The sequence below is a fragment of the Nicotiana tabacum genome, chromosome 7 (genome assembly GCF_000715075.1).
Source record: "Nicotiana tabacum cultivar K326 chromosome 7, ASM71507v2, whole genome shotgun sequence".
NCBI lineage: Eukaryota > Viridiplantae > Streptophyta > Magnoliopsida > Solanales > Solanaceae > Nicotiana > Nicotiana tabacum.
This window is the reverse complement of record NC_134086.1, coordinates 74,704,644-74,713,582: the sequence shown is the minus strand read 5'-3', so window position 1 is coordinate 74,713,582 and position 8,939 is coordinate 74,704,644. Positions and strand designations below refer to the sequence as shown.

The 8,939-nt window shown below is 32.4% G+C and overlaps 1 long non-coding RNA gene across 3 annotated transcripts; it reads left to right on the top strand.

The window, feature by feature from the left end:
* Positions 1-3,088: 3,088 nt before the first annotated feature.
* Positions 3,089-8,344, top strand: LOC107805702 (uncharacterized). 3 transcript variants are annotated; one of them, XR_012711686.1, is made up of 3 exons: positions 3,089-3,171; positions 3,347-3,471; positions 7,952-8,344. It is a non-coding gene; the product is annotated as an uncharacterized LOC107805702 (long non-coding RNA). The 3 variants fall into 3 exon arrangements; XR_001652479.2 differs by having other exon boundaries at positions 3,094-3,171; positions 3,344-3,471; XR_001652477.2 differs by having other exon boundaries at positions 3,112-3,171; positions 3,344-3,413.
* The last annotated feature ends 595 nt before the right edge of the window (positions 8,345-8,939 follow it).

The window sequence follows — 8,939 nt, the reverse complement described above, 5'->3', positions numbered from 1 at the left end:
CATATCACACTGGGTACCCGTTCTCACTGGGGGTGTACAGACTCCGGGAAGAATTCCTAAATCTTCTAAATTCTGTTTTCGATCAAAAAGTCTACCAAACCACGTCCGAATGACCTGAAATTTTGTGCACACATCCCAAATGACACAACAGACCTACTGCATCTCCCGGAATTCCATTCTGACCCCTATATCAAAATCTCACGTATCAACCAGAAAACGTCAAAATTTCAATTTCGCCAATTCAAGCCTAAATCCACTCCGAACCTCCAAAATATGTTCTGATCACGCTCATAAGTCTCAAATCACCTCCCCAAACTATCCGAACCATTGGAACTCACATCCGAGCCCTTTAACACATAAGTCAACATCCGGTTGACTGCTTTAACTTAAGCTCACTCAAAAGAGACTAAGTAGCTCAAGCCTTACCAAAACCTCTCCGAACTCGAGCCAACCAACCCGATAATACAAAATACAGCTGAATAAGGCAATAAGAAGCAGAAATGGGGTAAACGAAAAGGTAACTCATGAAAGACCGGTCGGGTCGTTACAAAAATATAAATAAAAATCAATTCCAAAGAAAACTTATTGTTACAGTGAAATAATGGTCTAAAAGATGACTATTATAGAAAGATCAGGTTGTAAAACAAATGATCTATTATTAAAGAGTATTGTTTACATTTTAATTATATATTTGAAATTAATAAATTTTTTAATTGCATACGATTATTAATTTTTCTCTATTATACCAAAATCTAACTCTTTATATTAAAAATTAATTAATTAAAATATTTCTCTAACTTGTTACAAGATTATAATTGTTTAAATTCTATATAATTTTTATTCACACGTTAATTGTAAATAGTTTCATTGTTTTTTAGTTATAGTTTGAACTTACAAGTTATATTTATTTAATAAAATTATAATTAATTTTCTATGGACTTAGATATCAACAATATTAAATTCATAATACTTAATGTAATTAAATATATGAAAATTATATAAAAATGTAACAACTATTTCCACATTTTTATATATCTTGAAGCAAAAATATTCATTTAGCTACAAGATGTTATTCCAATAGTTTAATGTGGCTAAGAGTTTACTATTTTTATGGTTAGTTTTAACTCATGGAAAAAAATTAATGATTAGCTACAAAATTTTATCATATCAATAAAATTGTGGATATGCCGTTTCTCATAAAAAATAATTATATCTATTTATTAGCTAAAAATTGCCATAATTTTTAAAATTTGAAGAAAATTAGTTTAGGAAAAATATTAAATTGAACGGTTGGGTAAAACTAATTGCATTCCTTAGCCAAGTATATAAAATATGTGTATTATATGTATATGATACACATATATACAAAAGAGATATGTTTTGTCGATTATTATTTTTGGGAACGTCTAAAAATATATGTTTCTCATTAATACCTATTTAGATACAACATTTAATTTTAAACAGATTTAGTTTGGTAACAAGGTTACTTACGCTATAGAGAGCTTCAATCGTAGAAAAAATGTATAATTAGCTACAAAATTTTATCATAGTAATAAATTTGTGGCTATATCATTTAATCATTATGACAACAAACTGCAGCTATTAAGCTAACTATTGCAATATTTCTTTTATAACTTAAAGCAAAAATATTTATTTAACTATAATATTTTATTTTAAATAATTTATTACGGCTAGAAGGTTACTTTTGCTATAAATTTTAACTCGTGGCCAAAATATGTGACTAGTTACGAAATATTATCATAGCAATAAATCAGTGACTATATAATTTCATCATGACAATTAATTGTAGCTATTAAGCCAACTGTTGTTATGTTTTTTTTAAATAATTTGAAGTAAAAATATTTATTTAGTTACAACATTTTGTTTCAAATAGTTTATCGGGGGTAAAACGGTTGCTTTTGCTACAGTAAGTTTAACTCGTGGCAAAAATATATATTTAGCTATAAAATTTTATCATACAAATAAATCTGTGGCCGTATCATTTTGTCATGATAACTAATTATAGTTGTTAAGCCAACTATTGTCACGATCTTTTATAACTTGAAGAAAAAAATATTTATTTAGCTACAATATTTTGGTTTGAATAATTTATTGTAGCTAAAAGATTACTATTGCTACAAAACTTTTAACTTGTGGCAAAAAACTTATGATTAGCTACAAAAATTTATTCTAGCAATAAATTTGTAGCTATTTAGGTAATTATTGCCACGATAGTTAGCAATCATAGCAAAAATAAGGAATTAGCTTTACTAATTTAATTTTCGTAGCTATGAAATTTTGTGATTTTATAAATAACTATGAAAATTTTATTTCTATAGCTATTGTTAGGTATTAGCCACAATTTTTGAATCTGTAGCTAAGATTTCGTAGCTATAGGTATATTATGTTGTAGTGGCAGACCTCACATCTTACAATTGCGAGGTTAGGCCACTACTAGAAATATAGCATTTTCCCACGAAATTTTCCATGAAAAAATTGTCAGTGGCAATTCCCACCAAAATACAATGGGAAAATTAAAATTTCCGTTCCAGAAAAAATAAATAACATTTCCCATTGACTATTCGTGGGAAAGTTTTAGCACAAAAATTTGCGCGTTTTAATTCTCTCTGATTCAGTGGAAAAATTCATTAAAAAAATAATTGCTCAGAGAAGATAGTGGAAACTTAAACAATAAATAAATTTTTAAATATTGCCACAGACTCGTGTGTACGAAATTTTATGAATTTTTAATTTTTTTATAATTATGAAAAATATTTCACACAACACTTTCCCACGGTAGTAGTATGAAACCTATTATTATTACTCCCTCTGGTCCAAAATAAGTGATTTTTTTTAGCTATTTTCACACAAATTAAGAAATCCACCTTTTAACATTAATTAGTAATGAAATTGACCCTATTAACCTTTACTATCTCCTCACATAAATACTCCTAACACATTCTCCAATACGATTTATTCTAAGGGCAATGTAGGAAAAAATAATTAATTTATTCTTAAAATCTGGAAAAATCACTTATTTTGGACTACAAAAAAGCCAAACTTATTTTGGACAGTAGGGAGTAAGTTTTATAAGTTTTCTCTTAGTCTTTTAGTGGTTTCCCCCTCTGTCTCTCTCACTCCACGCACAGACCAGTTTCACTCCATTCCTAGGTAAGTCGCTCTCTCTCTCTCTCTCTCTCTCTCCCTCTCGCTCACTCACCTGATTTCCTTTTTTCGTTTTTGATTTCCCCCAAAAAACTTCAAATTTTAGGGATTTTATATTATTTCAAACCCTAGGTTTAAAAAATTAATGTTGTTCTCTTGATTATATACTGTTTCAAAGAAGACATCAACCCACCTAGAAGGGGCTTACAATCTTCAGGATCCAGCACTGCTGTGTTACGCTAGTCAGGGTAAAGTTTTCGACCATCATTTAGAGTGATATACTTCATATCTCCTATCTACAAATAGGTGAGTAAGTTCTCAGTTAACATGTTATAACCTGAGTAGTTGTTGATATATTTAGCTTGGCATGTAATATTGTTGAAAAAGTATGTTGTATTGTAAGTCTTTTCTTTTATATTTATGAAATAGACCTGTTGTTAGAGTATGCGGGGTTTTGATATTTGTGTTTTGTGTGTGTGGGAATTAAGTGATGGGTGATTTGGCATTGTGGATTAAGTTGATTGCTCGTGAAAAAGCTGATTTTTTAAATGTAAATTGTGAAATTTTTGTTTGGTTTTCTTTAGTTAGATCAGATGCACTCTCAGTAAGATGGGGTAGCTTGGTAGAAGTTTTTTTTTCCATAATGTGTAAATTTATCTTGTTGGTAGTAATTTAAGGTGAAAGGTGCTATGGAGCAAAGGTCGGTGGTTTCTGTAGAGTAAATAGATGGATAGATTAATGATTTTGTGCAAAGTTGAGGGTAAAAGTGCTTTCATGGAATAAAGTTTAGATTTTTGTTGAAAATTATAAATGTTTGGATATTTCTTTTTCCTGATAAATTGAAGGTAAAAAAATCCGCTTTTTAACTTCTCAAAAGGTTGCTGCATCATATGAGGCTTATCAGTTCTTTTCCTTAATTCTTGTGATAACATTTGACATCTTTTGTAAGCGATGTTTACTTGATCATATAAACTTGTCTCATAAAAAAGGAGATATGCATGCTTGCACAATTTGCCATAGTGTCCCTTAAAGACAAGTTGCAAATGGAATAGGTCAAGCTAGTTAATAGTTTTCCTCCCAAACTCAGTGAGCACCCGATATATGACATGAAATATTGTTCGGGCTCAATCCTTTGAGTTACTTAATTAGTTTAACTTAAATGCCCAAAGGAATAGAATGGTTCACTATTAACTATAAGTGCCAAGATGGACTGGGAGTAAAAAGAATGTAATACAATACTGATTAGTATATATTGAATAAAATAAATTATGTACTTCTTTATTTAATATTTTATCTTGTCATTGTGTAATAGATAGAACGAGATCGTAGATGGATGTACGATAGAAATCATCCTAATCGGGGGGATTGAAGGAAGAATTTGTAGAAGGTGTTAAAGGATTTATTGCTTATGCAAAAACACTTCTGGAATTCTGTAATGAAGGAACGATTAGATGTGCTTGTGCTAAGTGCAATTGTATAAAGTTATTGATACCAAAGGATGTTTAAGTTTATCTTTTTAGAAAGGGATTTACAAAAAAATTATTATGTGTGGATGGTTCATGGAGAGAACTATAGTAATTTAGCTGATGTTGACTTTCAGAATCTTATTGGTTGTGAGAGTGGTACATTCTTTGAGACTAATCAAATGCATGAAATGGTGCCGAATGCTTTTGGGATACACCTAGAAGTTCAATCCCAACAAAATATTAACGAGTCTCCCAATGATGAGGCAAAGCACTTTTATGAATTTTTAGAGGCGGCTAGTCGTCCACTCTATGAAGGCTCAACACTCAGAGTTGTCTGTTGCAGTTAGATTACTAACTATCAAATCGGATTGGAATATTTCTCAAGCGGCCATGAATTCTATAATTGGGCTTATGGGTGAAGTTAGTTTGAACATTAACTTACCCGGTGATTACTATAAGGTTAAGAAGTTAGTTTTCAAGTTAGGACTTTCCTCACCAAAAAGTGATTGTTGTGAAAAAGGTTGTATGTTATATTATAAAGATGATGCGACTCTAGAAACATGCAAATTTTGTGGATTGTCTCGTTTTAAGGAAGTTACAAATGTCAAAGAAAAGAAAGTTCCAATTAAGAGGATGCATTACTTACCTATTATACCTAGGTTAAAGAGGATGTATGCATCAATGAGTTCCGCTCCTCATATGAGAAGGCACTACGAAAATAGAAGGGCGTATGGTGTTTTGTGTCATCCTTCAGATGGAGAAGCGTGGAAGCATTTTTATAGGATGTATCCTGACTTCGCTAATGAACCAAAAAATGTCAGGTTGGGTTTGTGTGGAGATGGATTCACTCCTTTTTCTGTCTCTGTTGCACCATATTCGTGTTGGCCTATTTTTGTTACACCGTATAATCCTTCGCCAGAGATGTGTATGACAAGTCCATATTTGTTTCTAACTGGCATAACTCCGGGTCTAAGTAATCCAAAAAGTTTGATTGATATGTATTTGCAGCCTTTGATTGATGAGCTAAGGTTATTGTGGTATGAAGGTGTTGAAACATACGACATATCAACTAAACAAAATTTTAAATTGCGTGTTGTTTTGATATGGACTATTAATGACTTTCCTGCTTATGGAATGTTATCATGATGGTCGACTGCCGGAAAGTTAGTTTGCCCTTGCTGTATGGAAGACACAAAAGCATTCACTTTGAAACATGGAGGTAAGAATACATGGTTTGACTGTCACCGTCGATTTTTGCCAATGAATCATGAGTTCAGGAGAAATGCTAGTGCATGTATGAAGAATCGAACAGATTATGATGAGCCACCAACAACCTTGTCGGGGGAGGAAATTTGGGAGAGGGTTAAGAATTTTCCTAAGGTAATAGAGTCTCTATTGCTTAAACTACCTGGTTATGGTGTTGTGCATAATTGGACTAAACAGAGCATATTTTGGGAGTTACCTTATTGGAAACATAATCTTCTTCGACATAACTTGGACGTCATACATGTTGAGAAGAACTTTTTTGATAACCTATTTCATACTGTAATGGACAACAAGAACATGACAAAAGATAACTTGAAGGCCAGGATGAACTTACAGTAATACTGTAGGCGAAGAGAATTAGAACTACGACAAGAAAATAACATGATGGTGAAGCCTAAGGTCAGTTATTCATTCAAAATGGATGAAAAAATGAAAGATCTGTGATTGGGTTCGAAATTTGAGAATGCCCTATGGGTATACTTCAAACTTATCCAATTGTGTTGACATGAAAGAAGGAAAGTTGATGTATATGAAAAGCCATGGTTGTCACATTTTCATGGAATCATTACTTCCTATTGCATTTAGTGCATTGCCTGAGAGAATATAGAAACCCATCACAGAGATAAGCTTATTTTTCAAAGACCTATGTTTTAATATATTGAGGGAGAAAAATCTAATTTTGATAGAAAGTAACATCCATTTAGTCATAAACAAACTGGCAAAAAATTTTCCATGTGTTTTTTTCAACGTAATGGAACATCTCCCAGTTCATCTTGTAAGAGAGGCACGACTTAGGGACCTGTTCAATGTAGATGGATGTATCTATTTGAGAGGTAATAATCATTAATTATTTTCCCTTTATGTGTTTTGATTACACTTCTTCCCATCTAAAATTATACTATGTAGGACTATTGGCAAATGTAAACGGATGCTGAAACAAAATCCAAAATTGGAGGATCAATATGTGAAGCAATCTAGTTAAAGAAACTTCTTATTTTTGTTCATATTATTTTGAGCATCACGCATCATGTTTGAGAAATAGGCCAAATCGGCATGACGGTGAAGGTGATAATGATCCTTTGGCACTACCGATATCCATATTCAATCAACCCAGTAGAAGTTCTAAAAAGTATAACAACTGAAACATCCCACTTTCCTTTGTCCTATTGGTATGTTCTGATGTATATTCCATATTTTTCAATTAAATGGATGCTAGAAAACCATGTCAATGAAAAGAAATGTCAAGGTGTATATTTGGACATGAATGATCACTGTGGTATTTGAAAGTACTGTACTGCTACTGATCTTTCCTTCTTTGCCTTGGCATATTCTCAAGGTCTTTAAATAGTTAGTAGAGGACTTTCTGGCTAAATGAGTTGGGGGTAGCATGCATTTATGCCGCTACATGAATTAAATGGTCCAAAAAGAGGCTTCCTTTTCAAAGATTGCTGCATTGTGGAAGCAAATGTTTCTGTCATTGGTGTTGTCAATGGCCTAACCTAATTGTTGATTCTATCTAACAAGCAAAATATTTCATAATATTATATGCTCGCACTTGGACTAAATATCTTATATACATTAAGTTCAGTGATTTTGTTAGCCACTTTACTGACCATAACTTATGATATGTTCTGTTCTGCTAGTGTTTGATTATGTATAAGGTTTCTTATCTCTTCCTTGTTATCTTTACTGGTCTATTTTCTACAGGTCTTTGGTATATTTCTTGGAGAATAATACTCATTTCATAGTTATATCACTGGGCCTTTTTTCTACAATGGGGAAATCCGTGCTGAACTATTTTCGTGAAGCTCCTTGAAGTGTTAATTTTGTGTGCTTAATTAGGCAATTCATGGGAATGAGTGTATTCTGAAGAAAAAGAAAAATACATGGGAAAACAAAAGGCGAAAGTTGTTATGTGCATTACATGTTGCTTACTTATTTAAATACAGCACAACACTTATTCTCATGTTTACTTTAAAGTTTGAGAAATAAAGATACTTGCATATTTTTTTTTAATAAAACTTACTTTTATAATAATTGTAATATATTTACAGAATAATTTCAAACAAATCTTGGAGGAGTTCATTCAAAGTCAGTCGATTGATGATCAAGGTAGGCCAATCCAACCAACTCAAGAGGGGCTCATGGACATGTAGATTAAGGCAGCTAGTGGCGTGCATAAGGGGAGAGTCTACGGCCTTGGATCAGAGTTTAGTCTCAGTCCTCGTACTTCTGGATTGTGTGGTTCTTATTCTTCCTCACATTGCTCGGTTGATGTGGATGAGTTTGAGCAGTTGAATAGGAAGGTAGTGAACATTACTGTCACGATCCAAAATCTATTAAAGGTCATGATGGTGCCAGACACCACTGTCAGGCAAGCCAACAATAATTTATTAATTTGGTTCTCTTTTTAATATTTTTGAAATCATAGTTTTCCTTCAATTAAATAGTAGAAAAATAGAAATTTCAATATAAATAATAATGTTTTCACAATCTCAATATTGAATAACTCGTAATCATCCCAGAACTCGGTGTCACAAGTGCATGAGTATCAACTAGAAAAAATGAAATAAATATACAGCATCTGTCCGGAATGCAAATTTGGATAGGAAAGAAAAATACAAATACTTTGAAGGAGACTTTGCTGGTTGCAGATCGTAATATAAGATGCAGATCACCTAAGTCCCCGTATCAACCATGTCGTTGCGTCCACTAGGCCACCAGACATCCATGTGCATGTACAACAAAATGTACAGCAAGGGTAGTATGAGTACGAAAACAACGCGTATCTAGTAAGTATCTAGCCTAACCCCGAAGGAGTAGTCACGAGGGGTCGACATCGACACTTACTAGCGGTCCAATAATATCAGGTACAGAAATGACAAGCAGATATGAGGCAGAACAAAATAAACGAGTATAAATACGTGGTACAATCCTCCTATTTGTAATAACTCAAGCTCTCCTATTAGAAATTTCTTCCTTAACCGGAGCATATTTATATATATGGATATAGTGAATCTCATCAGATAGGTTGCCTTAATT